The sequence below is a fragment of the Saimiri boliviensis genome, chromosome 13 (genome assembly GCF_048565385.1).
Source record: "Saimiri boliviensis isolate mSaiBol1 chromosome 13, mSaiBol1.pri, whole genome shotgun sequence".
Lineage (NCBI taxonomy): Eukaryota > Metazoa > Chordata > Mammalia > Primates > Cebidae > Saimiri > Saimiri boliviensis.
This window is the reverse complement of record NC_133461.1, coordinates 106,159,021-106,179,149: the sequence shown is the minus strand read 5'-3', so window position 1 is coordinate 106,179,149 and position 20,129 is coordinate 106,159,021. Positions and strand designations below refer to the sequence as shown.

The 20,129-nt window shown below is 56.6% G+C and overlaps 2 protein-coding genes across 2 annotated transcripts in view; one reads left to right on the top strand and one right to left on the bottom strand.

The window, feature by feature from the left end:
- The window catches only part of BLK (BLK proto-oncogene, Src family tyrosine kinase), a 114,065-nt gene extending 101,786 nt beyond the window's left edge, over positions 1–12,279 (bottom strand). The window contains exons 1-2 of the mRNA XM_074384165.1: positions 11,140–12,279; positions 6,468–6,633 (exon numbers count right to left, since the gene is read on the bottom strand). The gene's annotated coding sequence lies outside the window, so the exon portion shown is untranslated. The remainder of the gene's footprint in view (positions 1–6,467; positions 6,634–11,139) is intronic.
- The window catches only part of FAM167A (family with sequence similarity 167 member A), a 40,051-nt gene continuing 22,256 nt past the window's right edge, over positions 2,335–20,129 (top strand). Inside the window, exon 1 of the mRNA XM_010332067.3 lies at positions 2,335–2,534. The gene's annotated coding sequence lies outside the window, so the exon portion shown is untranslated. The remainder of the gene's footprint in view (positions 2,535–20,129) is intronic.

Below are 20,129 nucleotides of genomic sequence, written 5' to 3'. Positions count from 1 at the left end.
TCTTTCTTCCATGCATACATATGAATTAGATATTCGAATGAGAAGTTTCATAATGTACACAGGATTTGGTGTCCCAGTCTTATTTACTTGGCATTAAATCATTAGTATTTTTCTTTATGATCAAACAGTTTTTGAAAATATTATTTCTATGGCTACATACCATTCTGTGCTAACTCACTTATGTGACCACGCCATATGGTTTGATGTTAGAGCTGAGGCTATTCCAACCAAGACTGCTCTTCCTCCTCCCCTTCCTCCTTTCTCTGGCCCACTCCCCTCCGGGTCCCATCACTGATCACTCTCCTGCCCACAGGCACATGCCAGGCAGAACGGTAGCCACAGGGCAAGACACCATCCCTGCCCTGGACAGGCTGCCTGTCCATTTGAGACATGCGACAGTTTCCCACATGAGAAGCATCTGCACTCCCAGAAATAGAAGCCACAGGCCAAACAGAGAGCCAGGAGGTGAAGGTAGTACAAAACATTTCCAGATGGGGCTGAATGGCCCGTCCAAAAAGACCTTAGAGCATTCACCACATGCCAGGGCCCTGGGCACAGCAGTGAGCAACGCGGCCTCCCAGCGCTCAGCACTGGCACTGTGCTCAGGGATAGCCAGCACCCAGAAGGATGCTGCATCCCCAAGTCTGGATGGAGCCCACTGCCTCGGAGGGAGAGAGAGATGCTAATCAAATAACCTTACAAAAAAACTTGGAATTATAACTAGTCCATGAAGGAGAGCTGGGGTGAGGGGGGGGGCGCTGCAAGCACCTGTAACCTGGGGTTCCCTTGGGAGGCGGAGCTGCAGCAGCCCATGGAGTGGGCAGGTGCACAGAGGGACCGGAAGAGCATCTGTCTGGAGAGCAGGGGCCATGCAAAAGGCCCTAGAGAACAACAGAGGCCAATCAGTCCCCTGCAGCCAAGCTAGCTCTTAATCCTCAGAGGACTGGGGGCGTTGAAGGCCTTTAAGCAGCAACAGCTGAGATTGGATTTCTATCCTTAAGAGTTTCCGCTGGTTGTGGAGTAACTGGCTTGGGAGCCACTGAGAGTGGGTAAAGGGAGATCAGTGAGGAGAGTGTGTGTGCGCTCGGACCCGGGGTGGGGGGTGGGGCAGGTCCCAGAACTGGGTAGGGTGAGCTGCTGGTGGCTTGGGTAGGAACAGTGGCAGGGGGCAGGAAGGAGTGGAGAGATGTTTAGGAGCTGGAATCAGAAGGTCTGCATCAACGCTGTGACTCCCCAAAAGACGCCTGTTAATACCTGTTAGCTTAGGACCGTTGCCCCATTAGCATAAGCAGGTCTGTGCTGGCAAGAGGTCTCCTTAGACCATGTCCCTTAGAGAACCTGCCAGTGAAGGTCAGGACTGGATGCGGAGTTGCAGTGAAGGACACGGGCACCAGAGGGCAGCACGAGGGTCTCGGGCACCTGCAGGGGCTAAGGCCCCACAGAAGGCCGCGCCAGCCGCGCACCTGCCTGGAGCCCTCCCAGCCACTTTGCAGCCCCACCACTCAGCTTCGCGTCTGCTCGTGTGGACGGCGCCTGCACGCACGCCCAGGGCTGTCGTGAGAACGGCAGGTGGGAGCGCTTTGAAAGACGCTTCCAGCCCCGGGCATCTAGGAAAGGTGCTTGATGAGGTCTGGGGGTAAGAGGCCCCCATCCAGTAACCAGCCTTGGGGCCTCCGGTGTCTGGCCTGGGCTCCTCGTCCGCATGTGGGACTGGTCCTGAAGACCTGCCACCTGGCGGTTCGGACTGCTGTCCTGCGGGTGCCTCCGGGTTTGCAGCTCTGGCCCTGATGGAGCAGGGACTGGCTCTTAGAACCCAATAACAGCCGGAGGTGGCCCATGCCGCGCCCCCGGCGGGACACCCTGTGGTTAGTGGGGCAAACGCTCTGCGCCTCAGTTTCCTCATCTGGCAGCCAGAGATGCCCACACCTACCGGCCCTGCTGGGTCGTCGGGGGGTGTGGCCCACGGTGGGCACTCGGGAGCAGTTGTGGCCTCGAGTCCTGTCAACTCCAGCCGTGTGTGGGTGGGCGAGGCCGTGGGCGTGGGGTTCCCCTGCCTCCTCCACGTGGACAAACTGCTGACGGTGGCGCAGCCACGTCGCCACAACTGGAGGGAAACTGCCTTGGTTTCGGGTTTAATGAGAAAATGGATGTTTGGGTTTGGTTTCATCTGGGGTTTGGCGAAGGCGTGTGCAGTTCGTCTCTCCTCGCGGGGGCCGCTCGGGCCGGGGAACCGGCAGGGCGCTAGGACCCGGGGCGCGCTCGGACCCGGGGCGAGGAGCGAGGCCGGGACCGCGGTGAAAGGCTCGCGGCTGAGAGCTCGGCGGTCGCCAGGCAACGGCCCTGACGCAACGCGGGGAAAAAACGTCCCCTCCGAAAGGAGCGAACCGAGCGGCGCCGAGGATTCACCGGGGCTGGGGAGGCGAGGCGGGAGCGCCGAGCTGGGGCCGGGCCGGAGCCGGGCAGCGGGGACCCGCGCAGGAGGAGGCGGCGGGGACCCCGAAGAGTCCCCAGCAGGGCCCCTGGGCGCCCCGAAGGTGGGTTCGCGCCGGCGGCGGGGACTTTCCCAGGGGCTGGGAGGTGTGGCCGCGGCGGGCAGGGGCTGGGGCGTCGCGGGTCCCCAGCGCGAGCAGTGGCGCGGAGCAGCCCGATCCCCAGGCGCCCCGGAGGGGACGCGCGCCCACCGCCCCCGGGAGAGGCCGGTCATGCGCTCCCGCTCCTGCGGGCTCGCTGCCCTCCCCGGGGAGCCCGGCAGCCAGGGCTGGACTCATTTCCCAGCTCCCTGCTGGCCCTGTCCGGGCTCGGATTCTGGATGGAGGGTTGGGGTCTGCCATCTGAGAGGGAGGGCCCCACTCAGCCTCTCGGGTCCACTCCCAGGCGACTGGTGACCTCCAAGCCCAGCCTGGCTCCTGTCTTCAGTCTTGGTGAGATGGAAGTTTCTGTCCTCACGAATTCAGTCCCTAACTCAGGAGAAGTGGCCCAGGGCACCTGGGCACCCTTTGCTCTAAGGACCCAAGCCGATGTGACCCAAGGGAAGGGCACAGCCCAGTGGGCCCCCGGGAATGAGCAGGTCAGCCGTGAAGCTGGCCACTCAGAGTCGCCGAGACACAGGACCACAGACCACAAGGGGTGGGGTGTCTTCTTCAGCTAAATCAGGTTGGATGTATTGCTGTTTCGCAAACCCCTTACTACCTGGTTTCTATTCCCGGTGGGGCTTGGAGGGAATTCTGAGGACTAGGGCCTCCTGGGAAGATCTGGAAGGAGGGTTGGCTCTAGGTTAGGGGCTGGCCACTGCCTTATGCCTGCAAGTGCAGGTTCTCCCGTCAAGCTTCCACAAACTCCCCGTCATTGCTGGAGAATCCCAGAAGAGTAGACCAGGTCCTCATCCACAGGGTTTTCCCCAAGGGACACGTGCTCCAAAGCAGCTTCCCACTGACACGTAGACACAGTCCTGCGCCCTGCTAAGCTCAGGATGGAGAGTGGAGAGCGTGTTCAAAGTCAGGAAAGCAGAGGTAAGGTGGCTCCTGTCACCTGAGCGCATCGGAAGGATAGGAACTTCTGCTTCGTGTTTTTAAGGAGCTTGGAAAGCAGCCATGGGCTGTGCTTGGACTGGATAAAGATGACAGCTCTTCTGTCTTGAGCATATTTATGGATAGTGCACGACTTGGCAACTTGGAAACCCCTCGCATCCCTTGGTGACTCCATCCTCCCCATTGCCCTATTATGCTTGTTTTGCCAATGGGACTCAGAAGTGGCTCCCACACCTGGTGAGAGAGCAGAGATAGTCAGCCCACGTGCCTGACTCCTGGGACAGTGCTCTCAAAGGAAGGCTGCTTTAGGAAATCCCAGGCCCCTGAGGCCCAGAGAGGGGCAGAAACCACTGACACCCAGAAGAAATGAGAGCTGTGCAGTGGGGCTCATCTCGTGACCTGAGAAGGTCCCCTGCCAGGTTGAGGAACCCTGTGGAGCCGGGAAAGCCATTTCTTCTATCAGGAGCTTGCAAGGCTGTGCCACCGGGTCTGGCCAGCCTCAGTTCTTCACATCTGAAGCAGAAGAAAGGGTTGCTCCCCCACACCCTGTTCTGCCCCTTGCCTGCCCAGACTCCCTGTGCACTTGCTCCTGTTCTTTTGGTCCTCCCAATTACATGCTTGGATTTCCACTAAATTGCCAGTCCCCGCCTTCCTGTCTACTAGCTTGGCCCCCCTCCAAGAGGGACTCTGGCAGGGAAATAAATTAAGGCCTTGCCTAACTATTTGCTGAGAGAGAGCCACAGAGCCCCAGGCCAATGAGGACGAAACTACTTGCTAGGCTTCTCACAGCCTGGCTGCCTGTGTTCTCGAGGCAAATCTTGATCTCAGAAAACCCCCTTGACCCTGCAGGAGCTCCTGGAATTCCCAGAACCCTTTGGGAGCTGTGCTGTCCCAAGGGACTTGAGCTGCTTGCAAAGGCAGAAGATGAATGATAACTGAGCACTTTGCCCCTGGTTTCCAGACTAGGGTTCGGGGGGCACTCACGTGCCACTAACTAGAAATCCCTTAGGATTAGCGTGGATGGCTCTTACTATACAAATGCACCCCGACACTTGGATTGTCATGTGGAGACAGAAAGGAAAGGCACAGACTGAAACAGACCTTGAAGGGCTGAGGATGGGCTACAAGGCAGGCACGGGGGAGGTGCGGAGCAGGGAGGATGGGACAGGTGGGAACAGAGTTTAGAAGGGGCGGCAGGTGAGCCTCACTGGCTCTGCAATCGCCTGTAGAGTCTGAGCTGCCACTGAGGGCCCTGTTGCCAGGATGAGTCGGGATGGCTGCAGGTCTCAGCTTTTCCCTGGTTAGGTCCCTTGCCCTGTCCATTAAAGGCCACCCTGACCCCCTACCGCTTCCCTCTTGAGAAGTGTTGGAGAGGAAGGGCAAGCATGGAGAGAGAAGGCGAGCAGCGCAGTGAGAGGAGGTCGCTCCCACATCATCGCCTTTCCTCCTGGGCACTGCCTGCCTGCTCAGCTCTATCAGACGGCATCAAATCTCATCCATCAGCCACTCTCGAGAGAAGGACCGTGCTGAGTCGTAGCCCCATCTCCCTGTGGCCACAGCCATCGAGGGGGCATCTCTTCTCTAACAGCAGCTGTCTAGCATCAGGCTCCTCCCCACATCAGGGCCCTGCCACATGGCCTCAGCACACAGTAGCTCCCCCTGAGTTGTCATCTCTAGTAAGGGGTGGCCTTGCTCCCCCTCCCTTCGCTGAGGAATTTCCAAAGGGTCCCTAGGGGGCCTGTCAGTGTGATCCTCCTCCCCACCGGCCTTTGCAGAGACTTGCAGGGAGTGGGGGTTCACCTTTTCCCGCTGGGGGCAGTGACCAAGCCCCCATTTCTTCAGCGTGGCTGGAAGTTCCTTCCAGGGCCTCCCCATGAAAAGGGGGAAGCTGGCAGTGCACGCCCAAGTGCTCCCTTGCATGGCTTGTCCCTTGGGACCTAGAGGGACAGGCCTAGGGCAGAGCCCATTTCCCAGGCTGAGTGGCAGGTATGGAAAGAGCCTAGACAGTGACCTGCACGCTGGCTATAGTTCCAGGGCTTCCCAAAGGCTGGGCAGCATTTCCTCATTCCAGGAAGCCGGCTGAGCCTCTGCGAGCCGGGTAGGCACAGCAGCCCCGAGCAGCTAAGGACCCTAAGCATGCGCTGGGTAGTGGCCACCCAGGAGGGTTCTGGATGAGGGTTATTGCCTTAGGGACCCAGCCCCCACTGTCCACCATCAAGTTGAAAGTGTCACTACCTCTCTCATCCTGTGATCCTCTCCATACACTTTGCCCTGGAAGTTCCATGCCAGGCGTGAACTGACCTAAGTCCCTTGGGTCACACAGGCACCTCCCAGGTTTAACCAGAAACCTGCGGCGGCTGCTGCTGTGTTTATTTGTTCGATAGCAGCCACAGAAAACTTGGAGGAAGGTGAAGACAGCCTCATTATCAAGTTTGAATGAAAGCAGCCTCAGAGCAAATTCTGCCACACAGGTACACATTTTTGGGCAAATATTTACTGCACATAGGCCCAGCGGAGTCTGCACAGGCTGTCCCATGGCCTCGGGGAAGCCCAGCAATCTGCTCCCTGCTGCCCTGACTACACCTCCTTGGAGCTCTCTTGGACTCTTTCACCTGCTCTTTCCTGAGTCGAGAGTGTCTCTGAATCCATTTAGCCAACCCACATATCTTGAATACCTCTGTCTTCACCAATGAGAACGCATTTCTAATGTTTACCTTGCTAATCATCAAATGCCCATCACTGACCAGAGATAAAGACACTGAAATGCCTGCCCCTGCCGTCTCTGGAGCAGACACTTTCTGCTGCGAGGCGTGGGAGCAAGTGGGCTGGGGGTGGCTGTTACTGATTTGAATGCACCCAGGTAGCAGCTGGCATAATGAGACCACACAGAACATCCCACCATCTCTGCCAAGGAGTTTAGGATCCAAATGCACCACCTACCAAGAAGCAGGAGGCGAAGGCCGTGTCCTCAGGGAGCATGCAGTCTGGCGGGGTTGCTGATGAGTCGACGCGGCATGTGCACTAGAGTCCCGAGTCCCGAGCCGACAGTCAAGTGCTGTTCTGTATGCTTCGGTTAACTTCCGCAGTGCAGCAGCCATTTCTCAACCTGATGGACCAAAGAGAGGGACAGCCAAGCACGGTCAAGGGCAAGAGGTGACAATCCTATTAGAGGTATAACTAAAAATTCATGTAAACTTGATCTCATTTGGTCCTTCCAAGACTGTGAGGTAGGATCCACTATAATCCTGTTTCATGGATGAGGAATCTAGGCCTAGGAGGGCTGAACCTATGAATCAAGGTCATAGAACTAGCAAGCGGCAGGGCTGGCTGTCAGCCCACCCACGTCCTCCGACATCCGGCTCTGCCCTGTGGCGAACCTGCTCCATCTCTCTCTCCTGCTCCCGATTCCTTTCCTCTGCGAGGTGTGAACCCAGGAGGCTTCAGCAGCCCAGTGCCTCCAGCACACGTTGACACGGCAGGGAAGCAAGGTCACACATCCCGTTTTCTGTCCTGCCTGTGGGCACTCAGGCCACGTGTCCCCACCAAGCCCCAGTGCAGGCACAGCGCTGCTCCTGCAGCTAGTTACAGGCCTTACTGGGCACTCCTAGCCAGGCTGAGGCCACACTGGGACCCCACTGCGTCCAAACACCAGGAAACCCCAAGGACCCTTCTAGCCCCTGGGAGGTCAGCACCCCCAGCCCGAACGTGGAGATGCCCAGTTTGCATAAGCTCGAGGAACACCATGAAAGGCCCTAGGAGGTCTGTTTGAAACCGTGGGCTTTGGAACCTGTGCCGTGGAGTAAAATAGAAAGCAGATCATCTGGACAAATCCCCACTTGAGCTGGAGTTTGTTGATTCTGCCTATTTTCAAGTGGCAGCCAATTATCTTGTGGATTCAAATAGTCCTAGATCTGCCTTGTGTGGAGGCTGAGGCCAATGCCAACTGGTTAGGAGCCACTCTGGTGGACTGGAGCCACGGGGGAGGGACCACATCCCCAGTGTCCTTAGCTGTGCCCTGGTGTCTGAGTTTCAGCTGGCTGGGAAGCGTTTGCTGTTTGTACAGTCAGGACCCCAGCCTGTGCTGCGTTCTGCTTTTATCTCTGCCGATTGCTTGAAAGGCCACTCTGTGTCTACTTTCTGCTCTCTAATCCCCACTGCCACCACGGCCTTCGGCCAGAAAAGCCCTGGGTCTCACGTGGCGGTTGTGGGGGCGGTAGCGGGCTGCCTTCGCCCTTCTGGGCAGCCCTGCCTTGTCGAGCATTTCCCCGGAGGAGAACCACTTCCTTCTCTGCTTTTCCCATGGCTACTTTCCCTCTCCCCGGCCCCTCCAAACTCTCAGATTCTCAGGCGCCTCTCCCTGCCTGCCACGGCTGCCTTTTCCCAGAGCCCTGCAGCCTTGGAAGGAACACACAGCGACTAGGTGTCCAAGAGCCCCTCTTCCTGCAGTGGCCCTGGGCTTTCGCCTCTCCTTTCAGGGAGGCCATAAATTAGATCTATAGCTCCTAGGGGCTCTTTCTGACCAACAGGGAAGCAGTCTTTCTTGGGGATTTTCTTGGCAGCCTCCTTCACTGGGCTAAATCGGAAGGAAGGTTTCCACGCTCCCAGCCTGCAGGCAGGAGGACTGCGCGTCAGCTCCGAGCAGCCTGAGCCCATCAATTATTCAGCTCAGACCCAGCAGTTTGAATTTCTAAAGGTCTTAAGTATTTTCTTTTTTCTTTTCTTTTCTTTTTTTTTTTTTTTGAGACAGAATCTTCCTCTTGTCGCCCAAGCTGGAGTGCAGTGGTACTATCTTGGCTCACTGCAACCTCTGCCTCCCAGGTTCAAGCAATTGTCCTGCCTCAGCCTCCTGAGTAGCTGGGATTTCAGGCACCTGCCACTACACCAGACTCATTTTTGTATTTTCAGTAGAGCCAGGTTTCACCATCTTGGCCAGGCTGGTTTCCAACTCCTGACTTCAGGTGACCCGCCCACCTCAGCCTCCCAAAGTGCTGGGATTATAGGCATGAGCCATCACACCCAGCTCAGTCTTAAGTATTTTTATAGATTCTTGCCTCATAACGTCCCAGCGAGACAAGCAAGTTTCTCTGTTTCCTGGACTGTATAAGCAAGGCTCAACTTGCAGTGGGAAGACGGGTGCAAACCCAGCCAGCCCCACTCAAGGAGCTGTGGGACCCAAGGCAGGTCTTTCAATGGCTCTGGTGTGCGGTTCTCTGTAGTATAATTCTTAGGAGGGCCTCCCTAGCCCAGGCAACTGTGTGTGTTTTGGTGGGGGGAGGGGGCGGATTAGTAAATGCAGGGTGATTTAAAAATGTGTGTGGTTGCTCTTCCTGCACCAGGGGTGGAACGGAAGTTTCAATCCTGAGCTGAAGTGCAACCATTAGCACAGGACACTGCAAACTGGGCTTTGCTGGGAGGCAGTCCCCGGGAAAACGTGGATGAGTGGGCTCCTCTCCTCCCTGGCCCCATGGGGGTGGCTCCATGACATGGTGGCCCCCTGTCCGCTGCTGTGGGCTGAAGCTCTGCATGTTTCAGGGTGGAAGGGGCTGCAGAGGTCACCCAAACCGACGGCTCAGGGTGGGACGGGACCCCAGGAGCTGACTCCCGGGCCGGGAACTTTTTTCTCTTCTACACCAGGCTGGATCTGTCCCAAATGTTTCTCCCACTCCCATCAGCCATGCTGGAACCCCAAGTGGGTGGCACCCAGGGCGGCCCAAAGCCAGAGTGTTAAGGCAATCTAGGGGTACAGCTCACTAGGGTGCCTGCCTCTCCCAGAGTCCTGTACTGGGTCTCATGCCAAGGACCTGTCCTCTCACACTGGTGGCCCCAGGAACAGCCTCACAGCAGGAGCCACCCCCATCAACCAAAACAAACAGACAAATAAACGAGTCCCTGATCCGGTGCAGTGGCTCATGCCTGTAATCTCAGCACTTTGGGAGGCTGAGGTGGGCAAATCACCTGAGGTCAGGAGTTTGAGACCAGCCTAGACAACATGACGAAACCCTGTCTCTACTAAAAACACTAAAATTAGCCTGGTATGGTGGCGGGCCCCTGTAGTCCTAGCTACTCGGAAGGCTGAGGCAGGAGAATCGCTTGAACCTGGGAGGCAGAGGTTGCAGTGAGCCGAGACCATGCCTCTGCACTCCAGCCTGGGTGATGAGCAAAACTCTGTCTCAAAGAAAAGGAAAGGAAAATAAACGAGTCCCTGTTTCAGTTGAATTTCAAGAAGTCCTGTGACTTGTCCAGGGTCACAAGTTGTTAATGGCACAACTTCCCTTAGGCTGAGGTCCCCTCACTGCCCATTCCTTCAGATGACGAGGACCCCAGACCCAGAAAGAGGCCCTCCCGCCACAGCAGCTGCTCACACAGCACCTGCACACGCAGCACCGCGCAATGCAGACTGACGCGCTCCGGCTCTTCTTCCTTTCCTGCCCAGATCCACCCATTTCCTTAACACAAACCCGTCCACTTCTCTAACCCAGCCCCACCCGCACCCAGAGCACACACCCAAGAAAGCCACCACCCCACACCAACCACCCCCTTCACTCACACTCACATTCACACACTCAGCAGGCCAACCACCCCCCACACTCACGGTCACACACAGCAAGGCAACAACCCCACCACACTCCTTCTCTCTCACACACACACATACACACACACATCCCAGCAACGCAACCCCGCCATGCAAGGCACTGGGCCAGGGTCAGGTCTCGGCAGATGTCGTCTCCACGTCAGGGTTCTGGACACCAGCTCTGACCAAGACCTGGAATGCAGATGAGGCTGGAAAGGCAAAAGATGTGCGCCAGAGCCAGACAGCAGGGGCCCGCCTGCTCGGTTGCCATGGCAACCCCGGAGGCCGAGGAGACCGCTAGAGCAGCCAGGCTCCCGGCAGCAGCTCTGTGGGGCTCAGGGTTGTGTCCTTGTCCCCTCAGCCTGGTCCTGCCTGGTTTCTGGGTGAGATAAATGTTGGGTTTCTGGTTAAACCCAGGCAGAAAAGCCTGCACACCCCAGGCCTACCTCCCTAGGCCAACTGTGGACCCGTGTCCTAGACCTCCTGACCTCTCAACAACCCAGAAAAAACAGGATTTGCCTCTTCAGAAAGCAAAAGGAAAAGATGCAGGCGTGAGCTTTGCCCCGCGCCTCCCTGAATTTTCCTTGCATGAAACCCCGTAGAGCCTTTGCACTCCCTCAGCCGTGGGGCTGGCCCCACTGTTCTCTGGCCTCTGAAGCCACCCCAGGTCCCAGCCCATGGCCCCTGCCTTTCTCTTTGGTAGAAATCAGGGCGGTGCCCTCTGCCGATGGGCCTGGCCTGGCTAAAACCACAGCATCAGGGCAACGTAGAGTGGGGATGTCCCTTCCTGCCACCCTGCACCCCCCAGGTGTTGACGGAGGGGTCAGGAGATGCTGTCCTTGAGTGAAGCTATGACTCTCTCTGATGTGGAATTTAGGGCTTGGTGGCACGAACAGCAGGCTCAGCAGAGGAAACAGAGTGCTTTGCACACGTGCGTGGGCCTCTGCCCATCAGCCAGGCCCACCCTGACTTTGGCAGTATAGCCGCAAACGAAGCAGATGGTGTTGGCGCGAGACGGCAAGGCCAGCACTAAAGACATACCTTCGCCCACGACCGACCCTGCTGAGGGTCCTGCAGGCCCCTGGGTCACGGGGTAGCTCATTCTTCCTTCCAGAAATGTCTGGGAGAACCCAGTTTTACCTGCAGATGGAAAGCTTTCCATATGGGTGAGAGCCAGTCATGGCAACATAGTAGGTTCTAGAAGACGGTACAGCAAGCCCAAGGAGTATGGGCAATAGGCTCCGGCCTGTCACTGGGGAGCTCTGGTCCTTAGGCTGGTCACGTAGGCTGCCACCTCGGCTTGCTGAACAATGGGATGAGAAGACTCAGCCTTCCCTGCAGTGTAGATGTGCTCCCGTGTAGACGTGCTCCTGTGTAGACATGCTCCCATGTAGGTGTTCTCCAGTGTAGACATGCTCCCGTGTAGATGTTCTCCAGTGTAGACATGCTCCCGTGTAGATGTGCCCCAGTGGAGATGTGCCCCAGTGTAGACATGCTCCAGTGTAGAGGTGCTCCTACGGAGACATGCTCCCGCGTAGATGTTCTCCAGTGTAGACGTGCTCCCGTGTAGATGTGCCCCAGTGTAGACGTGCTCCCGTGTAGACATGCCCCAGTGTAGACGTGCTCCTGTGGAGACGTGCTTCCGTGAAGATGTCCTCCCATGTAGATGTGCTCCCGTGTAGATGTGCTCCAGAAACGCAGTGAAGGTGGTTCTGGCGAGGAGTGGCCAGCGTCACAGGACAGCACTGAACCAACACAGAGCTGGCTGTCTTCCGGACAACTCGATTCCCAGAGGACACTCTTGCTTAGTTCTATTTGAGTAGACCGTGGAGAGGGTCACAGAGCCTGTGACCTGGTCCTGGTCCCCAGCTCTCCCCTCCACCTCCACAGGGAGCTGCGCACCTGGTAGTTTCAGTCCTCGCCCTGCCAGTTACAGTCTGAGTGCCGCTGGGCCTGAGGCTTATCACGTCTGTGCCTCGGTTTCATCTGTATAATGGGGCAATCATAGTGCATACCTCACAACATCCTCATGCAAATAAGTGAGGTGCTATCTCCATATAGTGCCTGGCATACTGAGTGTTTGAGATATATTAGCAGCTTGGCACATGCCTGCAGTCCCAGCTACTCAGGAGGCTGAGTCAGGAGATCGCTCAACCCCAGGAGTCTGAGGCTGCAGTGAGCTATGATTGTGCCACTTGCACGCCAGCCTGGGTGACAGCGAGACCTCATTTCAACAACAGTTATTTGGTAGGAAAGTTATTAAGAAGGGGTGGGATCCGAGTTGCATTTTGGAAGGATAACTGGCAGCAGGGCAGAGAAGAAGCCTGGAGGTGGGAGCTCTGCGGAGAAGGGAACAGAGAGAAGGGGACAGTGTCCACATCCCCAGGCTCAGGCTGAGGGGTCAAGAACGCGGCTGTATGAAGAGGACAGAGGGTGGAGATCGCCCCAGCTCTCCCGTGGCAGGTCCGTGTTCCCAGAACCCACCAGCCTCCGAGGCCTCCGAGGACACGAAGGCTGGATGCGTGTGTAGATGCTCGGTAAACTCTAAGGTGACTCACCGTTGCTCTGCCTGTGCTGACGCTGGAGAACGTGTCTGCAAATTCCCCCAGCATTTGTAGGTGCTAAATAAAGCACCCCTTTTCCTGGGCCAGGATCTCAGGCCATCACGTCTGTTCGTGGGAGCTTGGGCTTCGGTTTCACGAGAAAAGTTCTCCGTTTCCTCACCTGTAAAATGGGGATTTTAATAGGGTTAGCACAGAAACAGACCTGAGGCAACCTTGAGGGGTGGAGGCTGGCGATGAGAAGGGAAGCCGCTGCAGGTGGAGGAAGCGGCAGGCTGCAGGAGGCAGATGCAGCAGCGGGCTCACCCCTGGGCACCTGCCTCCGTGCTCTGCCCGCCTCTGCTCACCCCCTTCTCACAGTCCTGAGACAGCCCAGCCACTCCCAAAAGAGCACAGCTCGCCAGGCTGGTCGGCACTTCAGTTGTTTGCCCCGATGTCCTGCTGTAGCCCAGCTGGGCTGGTCCCATGACCTAGCGTGTATCCATTTAGCACAGGGAAGCATGGGTGCTGTTTCTGCCAGGGGAGCAAAGCAAGGGTTAATTCACTCCTAGGGGACATTGTCATTCTGTCCTCATCGAGCATAGCCTGTCATGGGTTGCAAGTTGGGAGACAAATCAACTCTGAAGGTGGACAGAGTCAGCAGGATTTCATTAGCAGGGCAGTGACCATTCACCCTGTGGTTCTCAACAGGAGGTCGCCCCCGCCCCCCCGCCCCCACCACCAAGGGACAAGTGGAATGGTGGAGGAGGGGCCTTTTGGGTTGTCATGACATTTGATGACACTGCTTTGCTCTCTGTTATATCTTTTCCTGCCCGAGTGCGTTGTGCTTCCTGCCTCATTTCAGTTAGGGCTCTTGGTTGTGAGCAAGAGAAGTAGTATTGTAAGGCTGTCAGGCGCCCACACAATCGGCCGGAGGTGAAGGCCAGAAGACAGGCAGAACCAGGGCAGATCCAGAAGGCAGAGCCAGGAGGTCCCAGGCCAGCCCTTCAGCAGAGACAGTTTGGCGAAGAGGATGCCACCGCCCCTGCACTCACATCTGCCTCCGGGGCTGGTTCACAGATGCGCCCTAACCCTCCCTCCCTCCCTCTGCGCCTCACACGCACCGCATTCAGAGTCCTGGTCACCATGGCATGAGCCAGGGAAGAGGAGGACGTGGTCCTCTGGTTGCAGAGAAGGCTGCGTGACCTCCCTGCTATTCTGCACAAAATAGGGAGCTCCCTCCGCACAGGAAAAAAGGGGGGTTGGACATAGCCGTCAGTCCGACAAAAGACGAGTATCAGCAAGCACCTACTGTACTCTTTCTTCTCCACTGCTTGCTTGTGTCAGTCAGGTACGAAGGTCAGAAACCCCAAAGTAGTAGGGGAAGAAGTGTGCTGTGTAATCCGGGCAGGGTGGGTGGTTTCCCACAGGCCCCACCTGTGACCCCCCAGCTCCCCGATGCTGGGCTCTGATGGCCAGGCTGCCACACTCGTGCTGGGCTTTGCTTGCCAGGCGGACCCTTTTCCCATATGTGGTGAGCATGGTGGCCCCAGTGGCCCCAGCCAGAGCGAGGCTGGCCTCCAGGTCGTTCTGGCATCAAAACTTCACCGTGTGTCTCCCTGCACCCCAGGAGAAAGGGAACCCCAGGGATGGGCTCCCGTGGGACGGGGGATGCATTTCCAGAAGAGGGGGGAAGACTGCTGGATGAAAATGGCCTCGTCCTGCACTGGACCCCAAGGAGGATCTCATGCTTGGTCACACCAGGCTGTCCCCCGGAACTCCAACACACCGTCCTGGGATTTGGCCTGAGCTGCGGCTGTGCCTGCCTTTGTCCCACTGCAGGCCCAGAGCCTGCACACATATGTCTGGGCACTTGTGGCCGGGAAGGCAGGGTGGGCAACATCCCATGGGGACAGGAGGGGAAGCACCATCCCAAGAAGCCTGGGTCTCTTTTTCTGCCTCCCTAAGCCCATCCAGGCTGGCTCAGATTGGGGCGAGGACAGGTCACCGTGAGTGGGAGGAAATCTGTTTTAGTGGCTTATTCATTGCACCACATTTAAAGAGAGCAGCACTGTGCTCAGTGCTGGGGGGGTCCAGCATAAAAGGCTCGGTTCTCGCCCTGAAGTTGAGAGTCTGGTAGAGGCGACCATTGGCAAAGACCCTGGGTATAAGTGCTGTGACTTAAGAGGGGCAGTAAGCCCAGTGGTTAGGGGCCAGCTCAGAGCCAGACTGCAGAGGTTCAAACCCTAGCATCACCACTTACAATCTCTGTGGCCTCAGGCAAGGTACTGAACCTGTCTATGCTTCAGTCTCATCATCTGTAAAATGGGGATGAGGATACCCCGGATTCATCGAGTTGTCGTGAGGATTAAATGTGTTAATACATGTAATGCTTTCAGCACGACAGCTCATGTGATGTGGTGTGAGTAAGCATTAGCTAATGTTGCAATGACATAATTGTTTCTCTGCTGTGCTCCAGTTGTCCTGGGCACACACAGCCCAGCCTGGGCAAATCGGGCAAAACTTTCCCCACGAGAAAATCCCTGAGAACTCAGTCACTGAAGGGAGGGAAGGGCTTTCCAGACTGGAGGAAAGCTTTTGCCGAGTCAGGGGCGTGAGCGCGCGTGGTGTTGCGGGACAGGGCTGCCGGGTCGGGAGTTAGGAAGACTGTGTCTTATGGGGAAGAAATAAAGGGTTCTAGCGGAGGATTCGAGGCTGGAAGGAACAGGCAGGATCACATGGGCAGAAAGGAAGTGGGGAGGGGAGGGGTCAGTGCCTGCATCTTCCCTTGGCCCCGGGGGCCCAATGAGGAAGTGGACTTGATGCTTTTCCAGGTGAACAGATTAGGTCATACTGAGACAAGGTGTTGGCTGCGCTGTCCCCACCTGGCTCCTCCAGCAGCCGGGGGAATGAGCTCATGGTTGGCGAACGCTCCTTCACCGGGCCACTGTGGGCCCGAGAGCCAGGGAGCGTGTTGGAACAGCAGTCCGTGTGTGTGGCATGGGTCCTCGGTGCTGGCACACTGAGCTGTAGAAAGGCTGACATGCCCCTGAGGACTTGTCCCCGCTGCTTGCCAGGTGGCCTGCCTGGTGGGGCGTGCCTGGGCCTGGTGGGATTACAGGGTCTGATCTCGTTTTTCTAGACACCTCGGGTCCCAGGTCTGGCAGCATCCTTTGGCTGCCTTCTCCGGCTCCTCCACCCCCAGGAAAGACCCAGGTTATGTGTAAAGAAAGCTCCTTTGCTCAGAGTGTTGGGGGGCTCTTCCTCCTGGGGCCTGGGCCCCAGGAGTCCCTGGTTTGTCCAGCAGGAGGGGAGGCCTCCACTGCTTTTCCAGCCCAGGAAGCTGCCCAGTGCTGGCGTCTGTTCACTGGTACCCGGCTAGCACCTCTCCACCGGCTCAGGCGGGGTCCAGCTCAGCGCCCAGTGGGCGGTGACAAGCCTTTCTGCTGTCACATCCCTGGGCCTGTGTGAATGACATTCCAGCTCAGCTCCTGTACCTAGTAGGAGGAAAGAAACCTCTCTGGGCTTCTTGAGGCACCGGGGCACCCAGGGGGACAGTGCTCCCCTGACACTCATGACCAGGAAAACACATGCTGATTCAGCAACTCCTCATGGTCTGGTGTTCCGGGGGCAACTCCGTTCCTGCCAGCTAGTTTATAGGTGACCATGAGCTCTAAAATGGTGACTCCCTAACTTAGGCTTCTCCATGTCACACACACAGCTGTTCAAGTGGGTACAGCTCTTTACAGTTTGAAGAGAGCTTTCACATACCAGGTCCCATAGATCCTCAGCCACTGCACAGATTAGGAAACTGAGGCCAAGAGGAGAGGACTGAGCCTGAGTGCTTGGCTCCCCGGCAGTGCTGGTACCAGGATCCAGGCTTTGGGGCTCCCATGCAGAGACCACATAGTGGAGTCTCCCCCTGTACCCCGAGCTGTGGGCGGGGCATTAACGATGTAAGCAAGGAGGGAAGGGACGGGCATGGAGCTGTTCACATACTAAAACCACTCCACGCCCAGTCCCTTTTTTTTTTTTTTTTTGAGATTTTTGAGACCTGAAAATCTGCGGGAGGTGGGATCAACTGACTTCATGTCATTTGGTGTCCAGGGAAGGATGTGAGGGTGCAGAGATTGGCTCGGGCCACCCAGCAGGTCAGAGACCACCAGAGCGACTCTGCAGTGCAGTTGAAGGGGCATGATCTGTGAGGTGACTGTGACATAACTCTGATAGTTACATCGTCTTCATGACTTTTTAAAATAGTCTTGCTCTGTCGCCAAGCTGCAGTGCAGCGGCGTGATCTCAGCTCACTGCAACCTCTGCCTCCAAGGTTCAAGCGATTCCCCTGTCCCAGCCTCCCGAGTAGCTGGGATTACAGGTGCACACCACCACACCCAGCTAATTTTTTGTATTTTAGTAGAGACCGGGTTTCACCATGTTGGCCAGGATGGTTTTGAACTCCTGACCCGATGATCTGCTCCCCTCGACTGTAATCCCAAAGTGCTGGGATTACAGGCGTGAGCCATTGCCCTCAGCCAAATGACATTTAAAAAGTGTGGCTAGGGCTAGAGGACTGTGTCTAGAGCTTCCTTTAGACCAGGCACTGGGCTGAGAGCTCACATTCATAACCTTATTAAATCCCCTGGGTGACTTCGAGGTGGATGTAACTATCCCCAGGGCTGGGCTTGTGGCTGTGGGGCCCAGGCAGTGGCACGGGGACCCTCGTATGGGCTCATGCTCTGCCGTCACTGTCTAGAAATTCTTAGACCTTTTTAAACAAGGAGCCCTGCACCTTCATTTCACATGGAGCCTTGCAGATTACGTAGCCTGGTTGGTTGCATTTCTCAGAAGAGGACACAGGCCCAGAGTGGTCCTGAAGCAACGTGCCAATGTCACAGAGCCGACGGCTGCGCTGGGACTCTAGCCCCAAAGCCTGCACTCTCCACAGTAGAAAGAGGCTGACACAAAGTCAAATGGCTGTGCCCAGGTCCGGCTGCTGGCACCTGCCTGTAGCCATGGGTGAGGCGCTTCACCTGCCCTAGCCGCGATTGCTCCTTGGTGAAATGGGGCGGTCCCACCTGCCTCTGGGGGCTATGGGACTCACATGGGCAGATGGGCACACTGTGTTTTCTGCACTTCACCAAGCTCAGCAGATCCGAGAACCATCGCTAGCTGGTCACAGTTCACAGGGTCTGTCTCCGTGCCACCAGGTGGTCCTAACATAGTCCATGCAGGCCTTCACCTGAGGTCAGGAGTTCAAGACTAGCCTGGCCAATGTGGTGAAACCCCATCTCTTCTAAATATACAAAAAAATTAGCTTGGGCATGGTGGCGGCCACCTGTAATCCCAGCTACTCAAGAGGCTGAGGCAGAAAAACCACTTGAACCTGGGAGGTGGAGGTTGCAGTGAGCTGAGATTGCTCTATTGCAGGCGTCCCCAAACTTTTTACACAGGGGGCCAGTTCACTGTCCCTCAGACCATTGGAGGGCCACCACATACTGTGCTCCTCTCACTGACCACCAGTGAAAGAGGTGCCCCTTCCTGAAGTGCAGCGGGGAACCAGATAAATGGCCTCAGGGGGCCGCATGCGGCTCGCAGGCCGTAGTTTGGGGACGCCTGCTCTATTGCATTCCAGTCTGAATGACAAGAGTGAAACTCTATCTCAAAAAAAAAAAAAAAAAAGAAACCAATAATTGAAATAATTCCCTGCAATACAGATATGTAGTGTTTCCTGCCCCTTTCCCAGCAGCAGTGGGATGCCCTCGCCTCTGCAGTGGGTGCCTGCTGCCGGGGGAGGGGTGGGCCACCGTGGCTCCTGGTCCATGGTATCTGCCCACAGAATCCAGGGAGGGGCGCTGCTAATCTGCCTGCAGTTGAATCTTCTCCAGAAAGCTTTGATGGATCTAATCAGAGCTCCCCTGCCAGTCAGAAGGAAGCCCTGTGAGTACAGCTGCCCCAGACACGCTCAAAACAGATCCTGGCACCTCAGCAAAGAGGCAGACGGCGCCTGGGAGGGGCTCCAGAAAGTAGCTAATAAGTCTTTAGATTTGGACAGATTCTGACCATGAAACTGCACGGAAGACTCCCACAAGTACATTTCACTTTTGCAGACTTAGCGTGCTAAGTCTTCAGAGAGTGCCTGTGAGCTTTAGTTCTGCCACTCTGCTAGAGTGTGGGAGGTTGGTATGTATCACCCCCATTTTACAGATGAAGAACATGAGGCTTAGTAAGCCTGACCAGACCTGGAGCTAGGCCATCCGCCCCTAAGCCTAGTATCTGCGTCTAGAGATGGTAGTTCTCCACTCTGGCCGCACACTCAGATCCGGTGGGGGGGGGCCGAAGGCTGCTGTGGGTCCCGTCTCAGACCAATTGAACCAGAATCCAGTTCCTCAGGGGGATTCTCACTTACTCCAAGCAGGGCTGGAGGTGAGAGCAGGCTTCTCTGCTTACCAGTTAGGGTGAACTGTTCCTTCTCGTTCCCCATGGATGCCCCTCAGCGGGGACAGGCTCATCGCATAGGGCAGCCGAGGCTGGGGCAGCAGGGCGTTCTCCGGCCGCAGGCGCCCCTCAGGCTGGAGCCGAGAGTTCTGTCCGTCATTCCTGAGCATCTTCGAGTCGTGTCGGAGAGGAATCCCGGGACAACTCCAGTGGCCTGTGCCCCGTTCAGCTTTTGCCACCCCCATCTTAATTCCTTCCCTCCTCTCCTCACCTCCCTTCTGCACGGTTCCCCTCAGTCCAAACAGGTAACCATGGCTATGGCTATTCCATTCCTTTTGTTTTTTGTTTTTGGCTGGGATGCTTTTAGGCATTTACAAGTCAATTACAGTCCCTTTTCTTTTCTCCTTTTTCACCCCAACGGTGGCCTGCTCTCCAGGCTGCTGAGCATCTTGCTTCATTTCAGCTTCATCTTAGGCATCATTCCACATCAATTCATTCTTGTTTATAGCTGCATGTCCCCCAGCAGAGTTGTTTGTTTTTTTTTTTTTTTGACTCACCCTGAAAGCCCAGGGCTTCCCACCTAGGTCCAAATCATGTATCTCCTACTCTGATTCACCCAACTCCGCTGGCCGCCCCGTGGACCTCAGGCAGCAGTCTGGAGCCTGGGGTTTCTCCTCACTGGGAGTTAGGTTTGTACCCTACGTCTGATGTTACAGGGTAGAAGCCTGGGTTTATGCCTCCTGTCTGGAGATAGGGAGGCCAAATCGGATCCCGTAGCTGGAGTCCTTACTGAAGACAGGCTGCCGTGCAGGCACTTAGGTGAACGCGAGAAGCCTCATTCTAGAACAGTGAGTCACAGCCAGATCCTTTAGCTGTCCAGCTCGGATGTCACCGCCTTCTTCCCTCCACAGCTGCAGGTTTCTTTGCTTTTGTCTCTGAAGAGGTGAGGTAAAGTGTTCTTGTAGGAAGAAGCTGGGAGTGTGGAGTAAGACCTGGATGTCAGAACCGCTGCCGGAGGACAGGGCCTGCGGTGGGTGGAAGTGGTGAGGGGGCAGT